Source organism: Triticum urartu, chromosome 3, assembly GCF_003073215.2.
Source record: "Triticum urartu cultivar G1812 chromosome 3, Tu2.1, whole genome shotgun sequence".
NCBI lineage: Eukaryota > Viridiplantae > Streptophyta > Magnoliopsida > Poales > Poaceae > Triticum > Triticum urartu.
The window spans coordinates 525,878,689-525,904,435 of record NC_053024.1 but is presented as its reverse complement, the minus strand read 5'-3'; positions in this window follow the sequence as shown (position 1 = coordinate 525,904,435).

The following is a 25,747-nucleotide window of genomic DNA, read 5'->3' as shown; positions in this document are numbered from 1 at the left end:
AGCTGGCCGGCTGGCACTCCGAACACGCATTTCTCGGGGTTGAGCTTGATTTGGAACCGGCGTAGGTTCTCAAACGTTTCTTTGAGGTCTTCCAGCAAGGTGCCGCGCTTCTCCGTCTTCACCACAATGTCGTCCATGTAGACGTGAGCGTTTCTGCCGAGTTGCTTGAGGAGGCACTTCTGCATGCAACGCTAAAAAGTGGCACCGACATTTCATAAGCCGAATGTCATAGTCAGGTAGCAGAAGGCTCCAAATGGCGTGATGAAGGCGGTCTTCAGGCGGTCGTCCAGATCTAGCTTTATCTGGTGATATCCTGAGTAAGCATCCAAGAAACTCAACAGCTCGCATCCAGCCGTGGAGTCTATTACTTGGTCAATCCTCGGCAGGGCAAAGGATCTTTAGGGAAGGCCTTGTTGAGGCTTGTGTAGTCTATAGACATGCGCCACTTGTTGTTCTTCTTTAACACGAGGACCGGGTTGGCAAGCCACTCTGGAAAGAAGACTTCCATAATGAAGCCGGCTGCCAGAAGCCGGGCTATCTCCTCCCCTACAATCCTTCTCTTTTCCTCTGACAGTCGGCGGAGGGGCTGCTTGACTGGTTTCGCGTCTTTTCGGACGTGTAGTTTGTGCTCGGCGAATTCCTTCGGAACACCCGGCATGTCCTTGGGGGACCATGCAAAGATGTCTCGATTATCACGGAGGAAATCGGTGAGCTCGCCTTCCTATTTGCTGTTCAGGCTTGCCCCGATGACGGCAAACCTCTCGGGGTGCTCGGGGTCAAGGGGTATCTTCTTGGTTTCTTTGGCCGGCTGGAAAGATCCTTGGGCATCATACTCCTTGGGGAAGGGCTCGTCGCGGATGCGGGGGCCGAAACAAGGCGGGCCGACATCGTCTTCTTCTTCCAGTGCCAGGGATCGCGCCAGGCGGTCGATCCGATGGCGGGCGTCGTTCTCGCCGACTCCTTCGCGGCGACCTAGTCGGCCGCTGAGAGTCGGGTGCGCCACTGGCGGCGGGGTGGGATATCTCTCTCCACGGGGTCGAGGCGGAGGCGGGTTGCCCCGCCATTCCATGGCTCGGGGATGGCCGTCCGCGTCTCGCTCGATGGAGATTCGGGTTCATGTATTCACTATGTGCTAATGCTTTGTTCTGGTTCTCTACTAAAAGGAGGCATTAATATCCCTTAGTTTCCATTAGGACCCCACTGCCATGGGAGGGTAGGACAAAAGATGTCATGCAAGTTCTTTTCCATAAGCACGTATGACTATATTCGGAATACATGCCTACATTACATTGACGAATTGGAGCTAGTTCTGTGTCACCCTATGTTATGACTGTTACATGATGAACCGCATCCGGCATAATTATCCATCACTGATCCGATGCCTACGAGCTTTCCATATACTAGTTTACGCTTATTTACTTTCCCGTTGCTATTGTTACAATCACTACAAAATACCAAAAACATTACTTTGCTTTCGTTACTCTTTTGTTAGCGTTACCATCACTATCATATTACATTGCTACTAAACACTTTGCTGCAGATACTAAGTTTCTAGGTGTGGTTGAATTGACAACTCAGCTGCTAATACTTGAGAATATTCTTTGGCTTCCCTTGTGTCGAATCAATAAATTTGGGTTGAATACTCTACCCTCGAAAGCTGTTGCGATCCCTTATACTTGTGGGTTATCAAGACTAATTTCTGGCGCCATTGCCGGGGAGCATAGCTCTATTCTTTGAGTCACTTGGGATTTATATCTGCTGGACACTATGAAGAATTTGAAAGACGCTAAGACAACAAATTTATCCCTCAACTACGAGGGGAGGTAAGGAACTGCCATCTAGCTCTGCACTTGATTCACCTTCTGTTATGAGTAAGCTTGCGACACCTAAACCTGCTTCTGCTATTCGTTCTGATATGTCGCATGTTATGATGATGCTACTTCTGCTATACATGATACTTATGATGAAACTACTTCTATGCTTGATACTACTGTGCCACTTGGTGATTTTCTCGAGGAACGACTTGCTAGGGCTAGAGAGATTGAAAATATTGAATCTGATTATGATGATGAAAGTGATGATGAAGAATCACTTGTTATTCCTGAGGGTTATTTATTTGATCAAGAAGCTTCTTTAGCTATTTTAGCTTGCAAAGATAGATATGAACTCAAAAGGTTATTAGCTAAATGGAATAAGCAATCTCTAAATGCTAGGATGAAACCTGACCCTGCTTTTGCTACTTCACCTATCTGTGTTACTGATAAGGATTATGAATTCTCTGTTGATCCTGATATAATTACTTTAGTTGAATCTGATCCTTTTCATGGCTATGAATCTGAAACTATTGTGGCACATCTTACTAAATTAAATGATATAGCCACCCTGTTCACTAATGATGAGAGATCTCGCTACTTTTATATCCTTAAAATATTTCCGTTCTCATTAAAGGGTGATGCTAAGATATGGTTTAATTCTCTTGATCCTGGTTGTGTGCGTAGTCCCCAGGATATGATTTACTACTTCTCTGCTAAATATTTCCCTGCTCATAAGAAACAAGCTGCTTTAAAGGAAATATACAACTTTGTGCAAATTAAAGAAGAGAGTCTCCCACAAGCTTGGGGGAGGCTTCTCAAGTTACTTAATGCTTTGCCTGATCATCCTCTTAAGAAAAATGAAATACTTGATATCTTTTATAATGGACTAACCGATGCTTCCAGAGATTACCTGGATAGTTGTGCTGGTTCTCTTTTCAGGGAAAGAACACCGGATGAAGCTGAAATCTTATTGAATAATATGTTGACAAATGAAAATAATTGGGCACCTCCTGAGCCAGCTCCTGCTCCAAATTAATGATCCTATTCCTAAACCAACTCTGAAGAAGAGAGGTGTTCTATTTCTCAGTCCCGAATATATGCAAGAGGCAAAGAAATCTATGAAAGAAAAAGGTATTAAAGTTGAAGATGTTAAGAATCTACCTCCTATTGAAGAAATACATGGTCTTAATTTACTGCCTGCCAAAAAAACATATGATCTTGATCCTTTACTTATTGAAGAACCTCCATGTCAGGTGGTAGGTGCGACATATGCCAACGGGTGGCTTATCGTTGTGGGAGCCAGTAAGACGTCGCCGGTGCCTGGAAACGGGATGAGGCGATGACATGCACGCCGGCGAATCTTACCCAGCTTCGGGGCTCTCCGTGGAGATAACACCCCTACTGCTGCTCTGCGGGGCCTCTGCATGATCACTAGATGGACAAGTAGCTACACAATGCTCCTTGAGATGTTCGGTGGGACGAGGAAGAAGGGCACGGCTAGCTTGCTTCTTCTCCTTGTGTGGTGTCTAAAACTAGCTGGGGGTCTAACCCTTTGCTTGGGTGCCCCGAGGGGTTTATATAGGCCTACCCCCCGGGGGTACAATGGTAATCCGACTGGGCGCGGGGCCCAGCCGTCTGTGACTGCGCTCGTCGGCTTCTGCGCCGGCTGCTGGGGCCCGCCGACTGGTGGGTCCCGCCGGCTGCCGGCCCCTTGGTCGATAGGCAGGCCCCACTGTCCACGACCTGGTCGGCGGCTGGTTACTGTTGCTCTATCTTGGTGACGTGGGCTTCGTCGAGGTAGGCGTGGCTACAGTGCGGCCGCCCGGCGGGCGATCGCTGTAGCCTCACCGCGTCTTGTCTCCTTAATGGGGCGTCTCCTTCAAGGGAGGCGGCAAGCCGGTTGCGGGGAGCCGGCTCCATCTTGGGCCGACTGGGGGAGGCGTGGCCGCCTTCGGGTGTCTCTCTACCTGAAGGGGCCCACCGCCCGTGGGCCGTACTGGCAGCCCATCGTGGATGGCATCAGGGTCAACATGGCAACAGTGTTGCGCCGGACGGGTCATGGTCACCCGTACGGCGCACTGTGCTGGTCGTGCTCCGGGATTTGGGGGTGGCAGGCTTTACTGTAGCCGCGCCCTGTCACATCGCCGTTAGGTGGATGCAAACTTTGAGGGTACGGTCTCGACCGCTTTGTGGGAGCCGGCTTCTTGGAGTCGGCCTTCTCGCGGCCGGCTTCTCGAAGCCGGCCCTCCCGTGGCTTCTTTTGCGAGGGCTAAAGTCGGGCCGCCTTCCCGCAGCCGGCCTGGGTGATAGCCAGCAAGGGGAAGGCGGCCTCATGTCTTGGATTCTTGAGAGCCGGACGGGCTCGTAATTTTTTCAGAAGGGCCAGGGGAAGCCGGCTAGGGTACCCATGGCTATTTACTCCGACACTCCAGACCTCGATAACCCGACACAGGTAGTAAAGGTAAATTCTCTCTATAGATATGATAAAGCTGAAATCCCTCCTACTAAAATTGCTAGTCAGTGCTTGGATGAGTTTGATAATTTTATGTTTAAGCAAGAAGACTTCAATGCTTATTTTGGTAGACAATTAAAACAAGATGTTGATATGATTAATTATTTGGGTGATTATATGGCTAATATTAGAGGTGAACTTAAACTTGTTAGCAAACATGCTTCTATGGTTACCACTCAAGTAGAACAAGTACTTAAACTCAAAAGGAATTGCTCAATGAGATGAATAGTAAGAAAAATGATTATGCTGTTAAAGTGGCTACTAGAACTGGTAGAATGACTCAGGAACCTTTGTATCCTGAAGGCCACCCTAAGAGAATTGAGCAAGATTCTCAGAGAAATAATATTGATGCACCTAGTTCTTCTAAAAGGGAGAAAAAGAAAAATGATAGAACTGTGCAAACTTCTAGTGAACCTATTGCTGAACCACCTGATAATCCAAATGATATCTCTATGTCTGATGCTGAAACACAATCTGGCAATGAAAATGAACCTAATGAAAATGTTAATGATGATGTTCATAATGATGCTCAACCTAGTAATGATAATGATGTAGAAATTGAACCTGCTGTTGATCTTGATAACCCACAATCAAAGAATCAACGTTATGATAAGAAAGACCTTGTTGCTAGGAAACATGGTAAAGAAAGAGAGCCATGGGTTCAGAAACCCATGCCTTTTCCTCCCAAACCATCCAAGAAAAAGGATGATGAGGATTTTGAGCGCTTTGCTGAAATGATTAGACCTATCTTTTTTGTGTATGCGATTGACTGATATGCTCAAAACCAATCCTTATGCTAAGTACATGAAAGATATTATTACAAATAAAAGAAAGATACCATAAGCTGAAATTTCCACCATGCTTGCTAATTATACTTTTAAGGGTAGAATGCCAAAGAAACTTGGAGCTCCAGGAGTACCCACTATACCATGCTCCATTAAAAGAAACTATGTTAAAATTGCTTTATGTGATCTTGGAGATGGTGTTAGTGTTATGCCTCTCTCTTTATATCGTAGACTTGATTTGAATAAGTTGACACCTACTGAAATATCTTTGCAAATGGCTGATAAATCAACTGCTATACCTGTCGGTATTTGTGAGGATGTGCCTGTTGTGGTTGCAAACGTTACTATTTTAACGAACTTTGTTATTCTTGATATTCCCGAGGACGATAGTATGTCTATTATTCTTGGAAGACCTTTTCTTAATACTGCAGGGGCTGTTATTGATTGCAACAAAGGCAATGTCACTTTTCATGTTAATGGTAATGAGCATACGGTACACTTGCCGAGGAAACAACCTCAAGTTCATAGTATCAATTCTATCGGAAAAATTCCATCGATTATATTTGGAGGTTTTGAATTCCTCTTCCTACTGTCAAGAAGAAATATGATATACTTATTATTGGGGATGTGCATATCTCCGTTGAGGTAACCTAGTGCTATTCGAAATTTCTCCGGTTTCATGTTAATCGGAATGAGTTTGTTAACAAGACTTGATCAACCTTGTTAGTGGATTCTTTTTGATGAGCATGAGATGGGTGAAACTAGAAGCACAACCTTCTGTACCCTCTCTATACTTTATGTTATTTAGTTGAAATAAAGTGAAAATAAATAATTTTCTATCTGTTATCTGATTATCCGTGCAATATAAAAATACCTCGAAAATAAAAGTTCTCCAAATGCCCTGAAAATTAAATATGATTTTTTTCTAGAATATTTGAGGATTTATGGAACAAAGAACACACTAGGGGGGCCAACCACCTTGCCACGAGGGTGGAGGGCGCGCCCCCTGCCTCATGGGCCCACGGTGGCCCTCCTCCACTTATTCCTGCACCCATCCTCTTCTTCTTCCTCCCACAAACACGAAAAACCAACTCAAGCACGAGTTCCAGCCATCTTTGCTGCCATTTTCGATCTCCTTGCTCAAAGCACCTCTCACAAAACTGCTTGGGGAGATTGTTCCTTGGTATGTGACTCCTCCATTGGTCCAATTAGTTTTTGTTCTAGTGCTTTATTCGTTGCAAATTTTTGCTGCTTAGGTGACCCTATTCTTGAGCTTGCATGTCAAATTTATATGGTCAAAAGTAGTTTTGATGCATGATATAGGCCCTAGGCACTTGTAGGAGTGGTTGCTATCAATATTATTGAGTTTGGTTTACTTTTATTTTGAAGTTACTAAAAAAATTCAGAATTTTTCAGAGGAAGAAATATGCTTAGGAAAACGTTCCAAGGTGGTTCTTCAAAGAAGCAAGGACCCAGGCTTGCAATGCGTGATGCTGATGAATAGCCACCAAGAGACGCTCCAGTGCATCCTTGTGAGTGGCCTTCTGAAAATTTTATGGATCGAGCGGGAACTAAAGAAGAATTTAACGCATATTTGCGTAATGCCGGTCTTGAGGACTTTGAGGCAGACAAATGCCCCCAGTATCATGATCTCACAAGCTCTTTTGTGAGGAGGTTTGAGTATTCGTCTTCACGTAATTCTCCTTCAGTCATGTTTGATCTTTATGACAAATCTTATACCATGGACTTAGAGGATTTCACTTTTGCTTGCAAACTTCCACAATGGGGTAGTGTTAGGGATCCCCCCTAAATCTGAATTTAGAAACTTTCTTGCTAGTATAACTGTAGGGGAATCTAGAGATATAACGCAAGCTACCATAGGGAGCATTCACTTTCCTGCTATACATTATTTTGCTCTCTTCATAGGTAGGTGCATAAATGCTAAGGATGAAGCATGTCACATGTGTGTCTCTGACCTTAGCATTCTCAGGAATGCTGTGTCAGGAGACCAATCTTATCATATGGGAGCCATTGTAGCTCGTAGGTTGCATCATAATAGATATAATGGAGATTTTTTTGGAGGAATTTATGCAACCCGCTTAGCTAAATTTCTTGAGATAGATGTTCGTGAAGGAGACATGGAGTTGCCTCCTGCTTATTTAGATTTTGATTCTATGGTTTCCCACCATTTTGTCGAGAGGAACGAATCGCCTCTCTAGTACCGATTAATCTTTGACAGACGCCGTGCTGTCCGTATTACTCTCCCTGCTCCTGCTTTCTTTGATCATCAGGCAAGAGGAGGATATACTATTACCAAAGAGGAGGCAGATGAGTACGAGAGGAGGGCGGAGGCCGCTCGTCGCCATACTGCAGCTCAGGAGGCGATAGCCGCTGCATCACAGTATGACCCCAACTATTATTATGGATATCAGCCAGGCCAGCTGTGGCCATAGACCAACTTAGGCCAAAAGCCTAAGCTTGGGGGAGTACGTATTTCTCACCGACATTACATTTACGTTCACACACACTCATTGCTAGATGTCGGTGTTCATATTTTTTCATTGTATCATCCATGCTAGTTTATTTCCTTTTATGCTTTCTTCTTGTGTGTTTAATAAACCTTTAGAAAAAACAAAAAAAATAGTTGTAGCTTTTAATTAATTTACTTTCCATGCTTGTAGTAGTAATTAAAAAGAAAACCCAAAAATATTTCCCGTTCTTCTTTTGCTTGTTGGGAGCTTTCCCGTGTAAATAGTTTTATTTCTTTTCTTTTCTTTGGGGGTCAGTAGGAGAAGACCATGATTAAATTGTTGAAGTGGCTCTTATATGCTTTATTTTTGATTTAACCAAGAGCCCATATTGCCTTGTCTTCTCCTATTTATTGAATGCCTGCAGATTCCAGCTTAGTCCAATGCACGTGCACTATTATTATTCACATCGTTCGGTCGTGCAAGTGAAAGGCAATTATGACGATATATGATGGACTGACCGAGATGAGAAAAGATGGTACGAACTCGACCTCTTTTGTTTTTGTAAATATGATGAGTTCATCATTCTTGATTCAGCTTGTTATGAATAAACATGTTTGCAATGACAATTAGAGATCATAGTTGCTTGTGCCATGCTTGATTAGCGATGAGTTATAATAGTTTACCTTGCGTGCCAACATGCTATTGAGATGGTTATGATGTGGTATGATGGGGTGGTATCCGCCTTTGAATGATTTAAGTGACTTGACTTGGCACATGTTCACGCATGTAGTTGAAACAAATCAACATAGCCTTCACGATATTCATGCTCATGGTGGATTATATCCTACTCATGCTTGCATCCAATGTTTATTAATTTCAATGCATGTACATGGCTGTTGTCGCTCTCTAGTTGGTCGCTTCCCAGTCTTTTGCTAGCCTTCACCTGTACTGAGCGGGAATACTTCTTGTGCATCCAATCCCTTAAACCCCAAAGTTATTCCAGATGAGTCCACTATACCTTCGTATATGCGGTATCTACCTGCCGTTCCAAGTAAATTTGTATGTGCCAAACTCTAAACCTTCAAATAATCATCCTGTTTTGTATGCTCGAATAGCTCATGTATCAACTAGGGCTGCATGTATCTTCCATGCTAGGCAGGTTATTCTCAAGAGGAGTGGACTCCACTCCTCACTCACGAGAAAATGGCTGGTCACCGGGATGCCCAGTCCCATGCTTTATGCAAACTAAATAAAAAATAATTGCAAAACAAAACTCCCCCTGGGACCTGATGTATGTTGGAGGCACTCGTTGTTTCGAGCAAGCCATGGATTGATGTTTGTTGGTGGAGTGGGAGTATAAACTTTACCATTCTGTTTGGGAACCGCCTATAATGTGTGTAGCATGGAAGATATCGCCATCTCTTGGTTGTTATGTTGACAATGAAAGTATACCGCCCAAAATATTATTCACCTCTATTTCAAAACCGAGCTCTGGCACCTCTACAAATCCCTGCTTCCCTCTATGAAGGGCCTATCTATTTACTTTTATGCCGAGTCATCATCCTCTTATTGAAAAGCACCAGTTGGAGAGCACCGCTGTCATTTGCATTCATTACTGTTAATTTATATTGGGTGTGACTATGATTGGATCTCTTTTACCATGAATTACAATGTCTAGTCAGTCCTTGATCTTTAAAGGTGCTCTGCATTTATGTTTTGCGGTCTCAGAAAGGGCTAGCGAGATACCATCTTGTTATATCATATTATGATTGTTTTGAGAAATTGTTGTCATCCGAGATTTATTATTATGGCTTGCTAGTTGATTATGCTATTGATATGGGTAATCATGAGACCTGAGAATTATTGCAAATATGGTTAGTTATAATCTTTGCTGAAAACTTGAATGCTAGCTTGACATATTTACAACAACAAGAGCAAACAGATTTTGTAAAAGTTTTTCTTTATTTCTTTCAGTTTGTCAACTGGATTGCTTGAGGACAAGAAAGGGTTTAAGCTTGGGGGAGTTGATACGTCTCCGTCGTATCTACTTTTCCAAACACTTTTGCCCTTGTTTTGGACTCTAACTTGTATGATTTGAATGGAACTAACCCGGACTGACGCTGTTTTCAGCAGAATTGCCATGATGTTGTTTTATGTGCAGAAAACAGAAGTTCTCGGAATGACCTGAAACTCCACGGAATATCTTACAATAAATAATAAAAAATCCTCGTCAAAGATGAAGACCAGGGGGCCCACACCCTTGCCACGAGGGTGGGGGGGCGCCCCTACCTCGTGGGCCCCCTGGAGACCTCCCGACTCCAACTCTAACTCTATATAACTGCTTTCGGGGAGAAAAAAATAGGAGAGAAGAAATCATCGTGTTTTACGATACGGAGCCGCCGCCGAGCCCTAAAACCTCTCGGGAGTGCTGATCTGGAGTCTGTTCGGGGCTCCGGAGAGGGGGATTCGTCGCCGTCATCATCATCAACCATCCTCCATCACCAATTTCATGATGCTCACCGCCGGGCGTGAGTAATTCCATCGTAGGCTTGCTGGATGGTGATGGGTTGGATGAGATTTATCATGTAATCGAGTTAGTTTTGTTAGGGTTTGATCCCTAGTATCCACTATGTTCTGAGATTGATGTTGCTATGACTTTGCTATGCTTAATGCTTGTCACTAGGGCCCGAGTGCCATGATTTCAGATCTGAACCTATTATGTTTTCATCAATATATGAGAGTTCTTGATCCTATCTTGCAAGTCTATAGTCACCTATTATGTGTTATGATCCGTTAACCCCGAAGTGACAATAATCGGGATACTTACCGGTGATGACCGTAGTTTGAGGAGTTCATGTATTCACTATGTGCTAATGCTTTGTTCCGGTTCTCTATTAAAAGGAGGCCTTAATATCCCTGAGTTTCCATTAGGACCCCGCTGCCACGGGAGGGTAGGACAAAAGATGTCATGCAAGTTCTTTTCCATAAGCACGTATGACTATATTCGAAATACATGCCTACATTACATTGACGAATTGGAGCTAGTTCTGTGTCACCCTATGTTATGACTATTACATGATGAACCGCATCCGGCATAATTATCCATCACTGATCCGATGCCTACGAGCTTTCCATATACTGGTTTACACTTATTTACTTTCCCGTTGCTATTGTTACAATCACTACAAAATACCAAAAACATTACTTTGCTTTCGTTACTGTTTTGTTACCATCACCATCATATTACTTTTCTACTAAACACTTTGCTACAGATACTAAGTTTCCAGGTGTGCTTGAATTGACAACTCAGCTGCTAATACTTGAGAATATTCTTTGGCTCCCCTTGTGTCGAATCAATAAATTTGGGTTGAATACTCTACCCTCGAAAGCTGTTGCGATCCCCTATACTTGTGGGTTATCAGCGTCATCACCAGAGCCTTTGGCAGGCGAAGACTACTTTTGTCAGGATAAGTTGTACTACCTGTCCCCTTTCGAATTGGCCATTGTTGGCTCCCTTCCCGCTCAATATTTGGGGAGAGGACCAGGGCCTCTATAAATAGGACTAAGCCACCACATTAGAGGGGGGATCTGGACAACCACAAGTTCACCAAGCACAAGAACACCTCACCTCAGGAGGCTGTTCTTCCCCTTGTACTATTCATCCTCAGCCCAAGAGGCAATCCACCACCAGCACACTGGAGTAGGGTATTACACCGCAACGATGGCCAAACTAGTATAAATCTTGTGTCCTTTGTGTTGCAAGTTCGTCGAGTTAGCCCTCGAGATTTTAGCGAAGCTAGGACGTGGATCGGTAGGGGGAGATCTTCGCCCACACCCCAGTGTTCGAACCTTGAGGGTTTTGCCGAAACAGAAGATCCGACGTTTGGCGCACCAGTTAGGGGTGCATCGGTGTTTTCCTTCCGTCGGCTCGCGCTCCACCATCTTCGCGCCCATTCCCCATGGCTGGTGCCGCCCTTCCGGCTAGATCTACGGGTGCCCACAGTGGTGCTCGGGGGCTCCGAGCCCTTGCTCCCGCCTTGCGGCCGGTGCAATGGCCACTCAAGTTCAAGCCGGAGATGCCACCGCGCTATGACGGCGCGGCGGACCCGACAGCTTTCCTGCCAGCGCAAGAGGATGCCATCCTTAAGGCCGAGGGCGACGATGATACGTCCATTTTGCATCATGCTTTTATATTGATATGTATTGCATTATGGGCTGTCATTACACATTATGTCACAATACATATGCATATTCTCTCTTATTTTACAAGGTTTACATAAGGAGGGAGAATGCCGGTAGCTGGAATTATGGGATGGAAAAGGAGCAAATATTAGAGACCTATTCTACACAACTCCAAAAGTCCTAAAACTCCATGAAAGTTATTTTTGGAAATAATGAAAAATACTGAGCGGAAGAAATACATCAGGGGGCCTCCACCTGTCCACGAGGGTGGGGGCGCGCCCCCTGCCTCGTGGGCCCCCTGTTGGCCCTCCTGTGGCCATCTTCTGCTATATGAAGTCTTTCGTCCGAAGAAAAATGATAAGCAACCTTTCGGGACGAGACTCCGCCGCCACGAGGCGGAACCTTGGCGGAACCAAACTAGGGCTCCGGCAGAGCTGTTCTGCCGGGGACACTTCCCTCCGGGAGGGGGAAATCATCGTCATCACCAACGATCCTCTCATCGGGAGGGGGTCAATCTCCATCAACATCTTCACCAGCACCATCTCCTCTCAAACCCTAGTTCATCTCTTGTATCCAATTCTTGTCTCCAAGTCCAGGATTGGTACCTGTGGGTTGCTAGTAGTGTTGATTACTCCTTGTAGTTGATGCTAGTTGGTTTACTTGGTGGAAGATCATATGTTCAGATCTTATATGCATATTAATACCCCTCTGATTATGAACATGAATATGCTTTGTGAGTAGTTACGTTTGTCCCTGAGGACATGGGAGAAGTCTTGCTATTAGTAGTCATGTGAATTTGGTATTTGTTTGATATTTTGATGAGATGTGTGTTGTCTCTCCTCTAGTGGTGTTATGTTAACATCGACTACATGACACTTCACCATTATTTGGGCCTAGAGGAAGGCATTGGGAAGTAATAATAGATGATGGGTTACTAGAGTGACAGAAGCTTAAACCCTAGTTTATGCGTTGCTTCGTAAGGGGCTGATTTGGATCCATATGTTTCATGCTATGGTTAGGTTTACCTTAATACTTTTGTTGTAGTTGCGGATTCTTTCAATAGAGGTTAATCATAAGTGGTATGCTTGTCCAAGTAAGGACAGTACCCAAGCACCGGTCCACCCACATACCAAATTATCAAAGTACCGAACGCGAATCATATGAACATGATGAAAACTAGCTTGACGATAATTCCCATGTGTCCTCGGGAGCGCTTAAACTCTATATAAGAGTTTGTCCAGGCTTGTCCTTTGCTACAAAAAGGATTGGGCCACCTTTCTGCACTTTATTTATTTTTGTTACTTGTTACTCGTTACAAATTATCCTATCACAAAACTATCCGTTACCTATTATTTCAGTGCTTGCAGAGAATACCTTGCTGAAAACCACTTATAATTTCCTTCTGCTCCTGGTTGGGTTCGACACTCTTACTTATCGAAAGGACTACGATAGATCCCATATACTTGTGGGTCATCAATACTCTTTTCTGGCGCCGTTGCCGGAGAGTGAAGCGCCTTTGGTAGGTGGAATTTGGTAAGGAAAAATTTATATAGTGGGCTGAAATTTACTGTCACTTGTTACTATGTAAAGTAATCCTCTGAGAGGCTTGTTCGGGGTATCTTCACCCCGACTATTAGAGCAAAGATTTTCTCCTCAACCTACTGAAAATGAAAATGTCTGCTTTGAAATTCCTTCGGGTATGTTAGAAAAACTGCTAGCTAATCCTTTTGCAGGAGATGGAACAAAGCATCCTGATGAGCACCTAATATATGTGGATGAAGTTTGTGGATTATTTAAGCTTGCAGGTGTGTCCGGAGATGTTATTAAGAAGAAGGTATTCTCTTTATCTTTGAAGGGAGATGCATTGACATGGTATAGGCTATGTGATGATACGGGGTCATGGAACTACAAACAATTGAAATTGCAATTTCATCAGAAGTTTTATCCTATGCATCTTGTTCATCGTGATCATAATTATATATATAATTTCTAGCCTCGCGAAGGAGAAAGCATCGCTCAAGCTTCGGGGAGGCTTAAATCAATATTATATTCATGCCCCAATCATGAGATCTCAAGAGAAATGATTATTCAAATTTTTTATGCTCGGCTTTCTAATAACAATCGCACCATGCTCGATACTTCTTGTGCTGGCTCTTTTATGATGAAGACTATTGAATTCAAATGGGATTCATTGGAAAGAATTAAACGCAACTCTGAAGATTGGGACCTCGACGAAGGTAAGGAGTCAAGTATGACACCTAAGTATGATTGTGTTAAATCTTTTATGGATACCGATGTTTTCCGTAAATTTAGCACTAAATATGGACTTGACTCTGACATAGTAGCCTCTTTCTGTGAATCTTTTGCTGCTCATATCGATCTCCCTAAGGAGAAGTGGTTTAAATACCATCCTCCCATAGAAGTAAAAGTAGCTGCACCTATTAAAGTTGAAGAAAAGACTATCACTTATAGTGATCCTATTGTTCCTACTTCTTATGTTGAGAAACCACCTTTCCTTGTTAGGATAAAGGATCATGCTAAAGCTTCAACTGTGGTTCATAAAAGCAATATTAGAACTTATACACCTCCTGAGCAAATTAAAGTTGAACCTAATATTGCTATTGTTAAAGATCTCTTGGCTGATAATATTGATGGGCATGTTATTCTTTTCTGTAATGAAACTGCTAGAATTGCCAAACCTTGTGCTAAAGATAAACATAGACCTGTGGTAGGCATGCCTGTTATTTCTGTTAAAATAGGAGATCATTGTTATCATGGTTTATGTGATATGGGTACTAGTGCTAGTGCAATACCTTTTGACTTATACAAAGAAATTATGCATGACATTGCACCCGCTGAGTTAGAAGATATTGATGTCACAATTAAACTTGCCAATAGAGATACTATTTCACCAATGGGAATTGTTAGAGATGTTGAAGTCTTGTGTGGGAAAACTAAATATCCTGCTGATTTTCTTGTTCTTGCTCCCCACAAGATAGCTTTTGTCCCATTATTTTCGGTAGACCCTTCTTGAACACTGTTAATGCTAATAGACTGCGAAAAGGATGTTGTTACTATTGGTTTGGGTGATATGTCTCATGATTTCAACTTTTCTAAATTTCGTAGACAACACCGTGAAGAGGAATTGCCTGGTAAAGATGAAATTATTGGTCTTGCTTCTATTGTCGTACCTCCTAGTGATCCTTTAGAACAATATTTGCTAGACCATGAAAATGATATGTTTATGAATGAAATAAGGGAAATAGATGAAGTATTCTTTAAACAGGAACCCATCCTGAAACACAATTTGCCTATTGAAATCCTAGGGGATCCTCCTCCACACAAGGGTGATCCCGTGTTTGAGCTTAAACCATTACCTGATACTCTTAAATATGCTTATCTTGATGAAAAGAAGATATATCCTGTTATTATTAGTGCTAACCTTTCAGAGCATGAAGAAGAGAGATTATTGAAAACTCTAAGGAAGCACCGCGCTGCTATTGGATATAATCTTGATGAACTTAAGGGCATTAGTCCCACTCTATGTCAACATAAAATAAATTTGGAGAAAGATGCCAAACCAGTTTGTGATCACCAACGATGGCTGAATCCTAAGATGAAAGAAGTGCTAAGAAAGGAAATACTAAAGCTTCTGGAGGCAGGTATTATTTATCCCGTTGCTGATAGTCAGTGGGTAAGTCCTGTCGATTGTGTCCCTAAAAAGGGAGGTATTACTGTCGTTCCTAATGATAAAGATGAATTGATTCCGCAAAGAATTATTACAGGTTATAGGATGGTAATTGATTTCTGCAAATTAAATAAGGCTACTAAAAAAGATCATTACCCCTTACCTTTTATTGATCAAATGCTAGAAAGATTATCCAAACATACACATTTTTGCTTTCTAGATGGTTATTCTGGTTTCTCTCAAATACCTGTGTCAGCTGATGATCAATCTAAGACCACTTTTACTTGCTCGTTCGGTACTTTTTCTTATAGACGTATGCCTTTTAGTTTATGTAATGCACCTGCTACCTTCCAAAGATGCATGATGGCTACATTCTCTGACTTTTGTGAAAAGATTTGTGAGGTTTTCATGCACGATTTCTCCGTCTATGGATCCTCTTTTGATGATTGCTTGAGCAACCTTAATCGAGTTTTGCAGAGATGTGAAGAAACTAATCTTATCTTGAATTGGGAAAAGTGCCACTTTATGGTTAATGAAGGTATTGTCTTAGGGCATAAACTTTTTGAAAGAGGTATTGAAGTTGATAAAGCCAAGGTTGATGCTATTGAAAAGATGCCATGTCCCAAGGACATCGAAGGTATAAGAAGTTTCCTTGGTCATGCCGGTTTTTATAGGAGGTTCATTAAGGACTTCTCAAAAATTTCTCAGCCTCTGACTAATTTATTACAAAAAGATATACTATTTATCTTTGATGATGATTGTGTAGAAGAATTTGAAATACTTAAGAAAGCATTGATCTCTGCACCGATTGTTCAGCCACCTGATTGGAATTTACCCTTTGAAATTATGTGTGATGCTAGTAATTATGCTGTAGGTGCTGTTCTAGGGCAAAGAGTTGATAAGAAATTAAATGTTATTCCATATGCTAGTAAAACTCTAGACAATGCTCAGAGAAATTATGCTAGTACTGAATAGGAATTCCTAGCAGTTGTATTTGCTTGTGATAAGTTTAGACCATATATTATTGATTCTAAAGTAACTATTCACATGGATCATGCTGCTATTAAATACCTTATGGAAAAGAAAGATGCTAAACCTAGACTTATTAGATGGGTTCTCCTGCTACAAGAATTTGATTTGCATATTGTTGATAGAAAGGGAGCTGAGAACCCCATTGCAGACAACTTGTCTAGGTTAGAAAATGTGCTTGATGACCCACTACCTATTGATGATAGCTTTCCTGATGAACAATTAAATGTCATAAATGCTTCTCGTACTACTCCATGGTATGCTGATTATGCTAATTATATTGTTGCTAAATTTATACCACCTAGTTTCACATACCAACAAAAGAAAAAGTTTTTCTATGATTTGAGGCATTACTTTTGGGATGACCCACACCTTTATAACGAAGGAGTAGATGGTGTTATTAGATGTTGTGTACCTGAGCATGAACAGGAACATATCCTATGCAAGTGTCATTCCGAAGCTTATGGAGGACACCACACTGGAGATAGAACTACACACAAGGTATTGCAATCCAGTTTTTATTGGCCTACTCTCTTCAAGGATGCCCGTAAGTTTGTCTTGTCTTGTGATGAATGTCAAAGAATTGGTAATATTAGTAGACGTCAAGAAATGCCTATGAATTATTCACTTGTTATTGAACCATTTGATGTTTGGGGCTTTGATTATATGGGACCTTTTCCTGCCTCTAATGGATATACACATATTTTAGTTGCGGTTGATTACGTTACTAAGTGGGTAGAAGCTATTCCAACTAGTAGTGCTGATCATAACACCTCTATTAAGATGCTTAAAGAAGTTATTTTTCCAAGGTTTGGAGTCCCTAGATATTTAATGAATGATGGTGGTTCACATTTTATTCATGGCGCTTTCCGTAAAATGCTTGCTAAATATGATGTTAATCATAGAATAGCCTCTCCTTGTCACCCACAGTCTAGTGGTCAAGTAGAATTGAGTAATAGAGAACTCAAATTAATTTTGCAGAAGACTGTCAATAGATCTAGAAAAAATTGGTCCAAGAAACTTGATGATGCATTATGGGCCTATAGAACTGCATATAAAAATCCTATGGGCATGTCTCCGTATAAAATGGTTTATGGAAAAGCATGTCACTTACCTCTCGAACTAGAACATAAGGCTTATTGGGCTATTAAACAGCTCAACTATGATTTCAAACTTGCCGGTGAGAAGGGGTTATTTGACATTAGCTCACTTGATGAATGGAGAACCCAAGCCTACGAAAATGCCAAGTTGTTTAAAGAAAAAGTCAAAAGATGGCATGACAAAAGAATACAAAAGCGCGAGTTTAATGTAGGTGATTATGTATTATTATACAACTCTCGTTTAATATTTTTTGCAGGAAAACTTCTCTCTAAATGGGAAGGTCCTTATCGAGGAGGTCTATCGTTCTGGTGCCATAAAAATCAACAACTTCGAAGGCACAAACCCGAAGGTGGTGAAAGGTTAAAGAATTAAACATTATATCTCAGGTAATCCTGTAAATGTTGAAATCAATGTTATTGAAACCATAACCCCAGAGGAATACATAAGGGACACCTTCCGGAACGTTTCAGACTCCGAAAAGGAATAGGTATGTGGTACGGTAAGTAAATCGACTCCAAAACAGTTCTAATGGCAATTTTCTTCCGTTTTGGAAGATTTAGAAAAATAGAAAAATAAGAAGCAGTCCGAGAAGGACACGAGGGCTTCACGAGGGTGCAGGGCGCGCCCCCCTACCTCGTGGGCACCTTGTGTGCTCTCCGGACTCCGTTTTCTTACACGTCACATATTTTGGTCGGTAAAAATTCATTATATAACCTCCCGAAGGTTTTGACCATCGTATCACGCAAAAATCTCGTGTTCTTGTTTCGAGCTATTTTCTTCCAGGGTTGTCAAAGCCAAGCATCATGTCGTCTCCCTCCTCCTCCAACAATGAGGGCAACGATGCTTGGCTAATGAAGATAGAGCTGAAGAGAGAAGAACCCATGGAGATCAACAAGAATGAAGGGATCAAGAAGGCCACGGAGGACCAAGTTCCGGCAACAGAAGATATCCTTCAACTTGATCACAATCTTCTTACCCCAACTGAGATCGAAGCTTTCAAGATGATTGAGCTAGCTCGTATACAAAACAAGTATCTCACACGTGAAAATATTTTGTTGAAGGAGCATATCATCATACTCAAGGGCATTATCCGCAAGTTGGAAGACCTCCTACGCTCAATGTGCGACTACCCTTCATCACCACCATCTTCTTCACCAACAAAGGAGACATAATCACATGTGTATGGGCACTCCCCTTGGAAACTGCCAAGCTTGGGGGAGTGCCCCGGTATCGTATCACCATCACTTCTATCTTTACCTTTTTCTTAGTTTGATCCTTTTGGTAATATCTTGATCTAGTAGAATAAAGTTTTAGTATGATCTAGTTGTGAGTTTTGCTTTATGATCCTTCTATGTAATCGATTCCGTGAGCTATATATAACAAAGATTAGTGTTGAGTCAAGGGCTTGATTATTTTGCCATGATATTGAGTGAATAAAATAAAAGAGAAAGAAATAAAAGAGATCATATGGATCTTATGGAGAGTAATGAGCTCACATAGAAAAGTATGATGAATAAAAGCTGTTGAGAGTTGACAAACATTGTTTTGGTCATCGTTGCAATTAATAGGAAGTAATAAAGACAGAGAGGTCTTCACATATATATACTATCTTGGATATCTTTTTTGATTGTGAGCACTCATTAAAATATGACATGCTAAAGAGTTGACGTTGGACAAGGAAGACAACGTAATGGGTTATGTTTTCTTACATCTGAGATAAATTATATTGTCATGGATCATCCAACATGGTTGAGCTTGCCTTCCCCTCTCATGATAGCCAATTCTTTACACCAAGTAGAGATAGTACTTGTGCTTCCAAATATCCCTAAACCCAGTTTTGCCATGAGAGTCCACCATACCAACCTATGGATTGATTAAGATCCTCCAAGTAAGTTGTCATCGGTGCAAGCAATAAAAATTGCTCTCTAAATATGTATGACTTATTAGTGTGGGAGAAAATAAGCTCTATATGATCATGTGATATGGAAGAAATAAAAGCGACGGACTGCATAATAAAGGTCCATATCACAAGTGGAAATATAAAGTGATGTTCTTTCGCATTAAGATTTTGTGCATCCAACCATAAAAGCGCATGACAACCTCTGCTTCCCTCTACGAAGGGCCTATCTTTTACTTTTATATCCTGCCTTACATAAGAGTCATGGTGATCTTCACCCTTCCTTTTTACATTTTATCTTTTGGCAAGCACAACATGTCGGAAAGATCCTAGTATATATGGCTAACTGGATGTGAGTTTTCATGAACTATTATTGTTGACATTACCCTTGAGGTAAAACGTTGGGAGGCAAAACTATACGCCCCTATCTTTATCTGTGTCCAATTAAAACTCCATACCCATAAGTATTGCGTGAGTGTTAGCAATTGTGAAAGACTATATGATAGTTGAGTATGTGGACTTGCTGAAAAGCTCTTATATATTGACTCAATGACTGAGATTATAGTTTGTTAGTTTTCAATGAAGTTTATGATTCATACTTGAAATTGTGATTGAATCGTACTATAGCATAAGATATCATATGCCAAGAATTATATAAGTTGATGTTCTAGGAATGATCATGATGCCCTCATGTCCGTATTTTATTTTTATTGACACCTCTATCTCTAAACATGTGGACATATTTTTTGATTCGGCTTTCGCTTGAGGACAAGCGAGGTCTAAGCTTGGGGGAGTTGATACGTCCATTTTGCATCATGCTTTTATATTGATATTTATTGCATTATGGGTTGTTATTACACATTATGTCACAATACTTATGCCTATTCTCTCTTATTTTACAAGGTTTACATAAGGAGGGAGAATGCCGGCAGCTGGAATTCTGGGCTGGAAAAGGAGCAAATATTAGAGACCTATTTTGCACAACTCCAAAAGTCCTGAAACTCCACGAAAGTTATTTTTTGAAATAATAAAAAATACTGAGCGGAAGAAATACATCAGGGGGGCCTCCACCTGTCCACAAGGGTGGGGGGCGCGCCCCCCTGTCTCGTGGGCCCCCTGTTGGCCCTCCTGTGGCCATCTTCTGCTATATGAAGTCTTTCGTCCGAAGAAAATGATAAGCAACCTTTCGGGACGAGACTCCGCCGCCACAAGGCGGAACCTTGGCGGAACAATCTAGGGCTCCGGCAGAGCTGTTCTGTCGGGGACACTTCCCTCCGGGAGGGGGAAATCATCGCCATCGTCATCGCCAACGATCCTCTCATCGGGAGGGGGTCAATCTCCATCAACATCTTCACCAGCACCATCTCCTCTCAAACCCTAGTTCATCTCTTGTATCCAATTCTTGTTTCCAAGTCCGGGATTGGTACATGTGGGTTGCTAGTAGTGTTGATTACTCCTTGTAGTTGATGCTAGTTGGTTTACTTGGTGGAAGATCATATGTTCAGATCCTATATGCATATTAATACCCCTCTGATTATGAACATGAATATGCTTTGTGAGTAGTTATGTTTGTTCCTGAGGACATGGGAGAAGTCTTGCTATTAGTAGTCATGTGAATTTCGTATTCGTTCGATATTTTGATGAGATGTATGTTGTCTCTCCTCTAGTGGTGTTATGTGAACGTCGACTACATGACACTTCACCATTATTTGGGCCAAGAGGAAGGCATTGGTAAGTAATAAGTAGATGATGGGTTGCTAGAGTGACAGAAGCTTAAACCCTAGTTTATGCGTTGCTTCGTAAGGGGCTGATTTGGATCCATATGTTTCATGCTATGGTTAGGTTTACCTTAATACTTTTGTTGTAGTTGCGGATGCTTGCAATAGAGGTTAATCATAAGTGGGATGCTTGTCCAAGTAAGGACAGTACCCAAGCACCGGTCCACCCACATACCAAATTATCAAAGTACCGAACGCGAATCATATGAACGTGATGAAAACTAGCTTGACGATAATTCCCATGTGTCCTCGGGAGCGCTTTTCTCTATATAAGAGTTTGTCCAGGCTTGTCCTTTGCGACAAAAAGGATTGGGCCACCTTGCTGCACTTTATTTACTTTTGTTACTGGTTACTCGTTACAAATTATCCTATCACAAAACTATCTATTACCTATTATTTTAGTGCTTGCAGAGAATACCTTGCTGAAAACCGCTTATCATTTCCTTCTGCTCCTCATTGGGTTCAACACTCTTACTTATCGAAAGGACTAAGATAGATCCCCTATACTTGTGGGTCATCAAGACTCTTTTCTGGCGCCGTTGCCGGGGAGTGAAGCACCTTTGGTAGGTGGAATTTGGTAAGGAAAAATTTATATAGTGTGCTGAAATTTACTGTCACTTGTTACTATGGAAAGTAATCCTCTGAGGGGCTTGTTCGGGGTGTCTTCACCCCGACCAGTAGAGCAAAGAGTTGCTCCTCAACCTACTGAACCTACTGAAAATGAAAATGTGTGCTTTGAAATTCCTTCGGGTATGTTAGAAAAACTGCTAGCCAATCCTTTTGCAGGAGATGGAACAAAACATCCTGATGAGCACCTGATATATGTGGATGAAGTTTGTGGATTATTTAAGCTTACGGGTGTGTCCGGAGATGTTATTAAGAAGAAGGTCTTCCCTTTATCTTTGAAGGGAGATGCATTGACATGGTATAGGCTATGTGATGATACGGGGTCATGGAACTACAAACGATTGAAATTGGAATTTCATCAGAAGTTTTCTCCTATGCATCTTCTTCATCGTGATCGTAATTATATATATAATTTCTGGCCTCGCGAAGGAGAAAGCATCGCTCAAGCTTGGGGGAGGCTTAAATCAATGTTATATTCATGCCCCAATAATGAGCTCTCAAGAGAAATGATTATTCAAAAAATTTATGCTCGGCTTTCTGATAACAATCGCACCATGCTCGATCCTTCTTGTGCTGGCTCTTTTATGATGAAGACTATTGAATTCAAATGGGATTTATTGGAAAGAATTAAACGCAACTTTGAAGATTGGGACATCGACGAAGGTAAGGAGTCAGGTATGACACCTAAGTATGATTGTGTTAAATCTTTTATGGATACCGATGTTTTCCTTAAATTTAACACTAAATATGGACTTGACTCTGACATAGTAGCCTCTTTCGTGAATCTTTTGCTGCTCATATCGATCTCCCTAAGGAGAAGTGGTTTAAATATCATCCTCCCATAGAAGTAAAACTAGCTGCACCTATTAAAGTTGAAGAAAAGACTATCACTTATAATGATCCTATTGTTCCTACTTCTTATGTTGAGAAACCACCTTTCCCTGTTAGGATAAAGGATCATGCTAAAGCTTCAACTGTGGTTCGTAAAAGCAATATTAGAACTTATACACCACCTGAGCAAATTATAGTTCAACCTCCCCGGATCCACGGTGGCATCTTGGGAGGAGTTGCGCGGCCTCGTCGCTGCGTGCTACGCGGCGCCGGCGCAACGCGCGGTTGTGGCTCTCCTCGGCGGCTCACAAGCACCACCCTCGGATCGTCACGTCAAGCCGTTCTTTCGCTAGATCGACGCCACTTCCAAGCGCCCGGGGGCTCCGCCGGGCTGGGCCGCGCCCGAGGCCGACCTCACCTTCGACTCAGGGGATCATCCCGCCTCAACCGTCGGCTCGAGTGCGCTCCTAATTCTTTGCACGCCCACCATCTGCCACATGTCCATCACCAAGGCGCTCATTGATGGCGGCGCCGGCCTCAACGTGCTCTCCGTCGAGGCCTTCAGCCTTCTTCACATACCGCTCGAGCAGCTCCGCCCTAGCAAGACTTTCTCAGGGGTTGGTGGAGGCTCCGCCCGCTCCCTGGGGCAGATCCGCCTCCCTATGACCTTCGGCACGAGCGACAACTACCGCACCGAGCTCATCGACTTCGACATCGCCCACATCAGCCTCCCGTACAATGCCATCCTCGGGTACCCGGTGCTGGCTCTGTTCGTGGCAGCGACCCATCCGGCCTACAACCTCATGAAGATTCCCGGGAGCAAGAGTGTCCTCACAGTAGTTGGGGACACCAAGGAAGCCTTGATGATGCTCAAGCTCGCCCTCAAGACCGCCGCAACAGCACAACCCGCCGACGCGGATACCTCCAAGGCCAAGGGAGACGCACCAACCAAGAAGAAGAAGTTTTTTATTCAGGACAAGGTAGAAACCAAGCGAGTGCCAGTCGAGGAGGACGGGTCCTTAGGGGCAACCTTTACCATAGGCGCCAACCTCAAGCCTAGTCAAGAGGAGGTGTTGGTGAAGTTCTTGCGCGCAAACAAGGAAGTGTTCACTTGGGAGCCCGATCAGCTGGTGGCATTCCCAAGAGGGGTGATAGAGCACCACCAGAAGGTGTGCCCCAGTGTACACCCCGTGAAGCAGAAGGTGAGGCGGTAGTCCACGGAGAAGCAAGCTTTCATCGTCCAAGAAACCCGTAAGTTGGAGGCTGCGGGTGTCATTCGCGAGGTTCGGTACCCCGAGTGGCTGGCAAACCCCGTCGTCGTCCCCAAGAAAGGCGGGAAGGAGCGGATGTGTGTCGACTTCACCAACCTCAACAAGACCTGCCCCCAAGATCCGCTCCCGCTTCCACACATCGACTAGATCGTCGACTCCACTGCCGAGTGCGACTTGCTGTGCTTCCTGGATGCGTCCTCAGGATATCACCAGATCAAGATGGTGGTAGAATATGTGGAGAAGACAGCCTTCTTGACCCCATGTGGGGTGTACTGCTACACTTGCATGCCTTTCGGACTGCGCAACGCAGGCGCAACCTTCCAGTGGCTCATGCACATCGCCTTAGGGCGGCATCTCGGGAGAAACACGGAGGCCAACATCAACGACATTGTGGTGAAGTCTCGGGAGGCGAGAACCTTGATCCAAGATCTGGAGGAGACTTTCGCGAGCCTACGCCAGGTGAACTTGCGACTTAACCCAGAGAAGTGCGTGTTTGGTGTCCCTTCCGGCAAGCTGCTAGATTTCCTCGTATCCCATAGAGGGATCAAGGCGAACGCGGAAAAGATCAAGTCCATTGAAGGCATGAGCCCACCGCAGACCCTCAAGGAAATACAGAAGTTGGCTGGTCGGGTGACTGCGTTGGGGCGCTTCATCTCCAAGCTGGGAGAGCGCGCCCTACCCTTCTTCAAGCTGATGAAGAAGAAGGGATCGTTCGAGTGGACCCCGGAGGCCGACCAAGCTTTTCAAGACCTCAAGAGATACCTAACCAGCCCTCCAATGATGGTGGCGCCACAACCTCTTGAGCCCCTAGTGCTTTATCTTGCCGCCACCCCGTACTCCGCCAGCGCGGCTCTTGTGGCGGTTCGGGAAGAGCACCAAGCCAAAGGCGCGTCGCGCCGAGCTACGCCACCAGCCGAGATGACACAAGACTAGGAAGGTGCCTCAAGAGTCGTAGCAACATCAACAGAGGACCAAGCTCGGCAGGACGCCACCGCCGAGGTCCCGACAGGTGATCAAGCATTGGGGGCTCCACCACCTCAGGAGGCACCCCAACTCCCGGAAGGCGCAAGCCTCATCAGTGCGCCTACCCTCGTTGAGCACCCGGTATACTTCGTCAGCACGGTGTGGCGGGATGCAAGAGCACGGTACCCCATGCCTCAAAAGCACCTACTTGCACTCCTGGTGGCCTCGCGCAAGCTGCGGCACTACTTCCAAGGCCACCCCATAAAGGTCGTCTCGGCCTACCCACTAGAGAGGGTGCTCAGGAGCCCCAACTCCGCTGGGAGGGTCACTGAGTGGAACATCGAGCCACAGGCATTCTAGTTGGAGTTCATCACCACCAGGGTCATCAAGGGGGCCGCGCTCGCCGATTTTGTGGCAGAATGGACGGACGCCCTGGCGCTTGAAATAGGTGAGGACCGGTCCCTCTCGCCGGGAAGCGAGGCACCCGGCGACTGGGTCATGTATTTCGATGGTGCCTTCGCGCGCCAAGGCGCGGGGGGCTGGAGCAGTGCTCATCTCGCCCACTCAGGACAAGCTCTACTACGCCGTGCAGCTCTGCTTCCAGCAAGGCGAGAAGATCTCCAACAACATTGCAGAATACAAAGTCCTCATAGCCGGCCTGAAGGCTGCGGCGGCATTGGGGGTGAAGCGTCTCACCATCAGGGGCGAGCTCCTCATCAACTTCTCCAACAAGGTATACGAGTCGAAGGACGAACACATGGAGGCATAGCTCACGGAGGTACGCAAGATGGAGAAGCA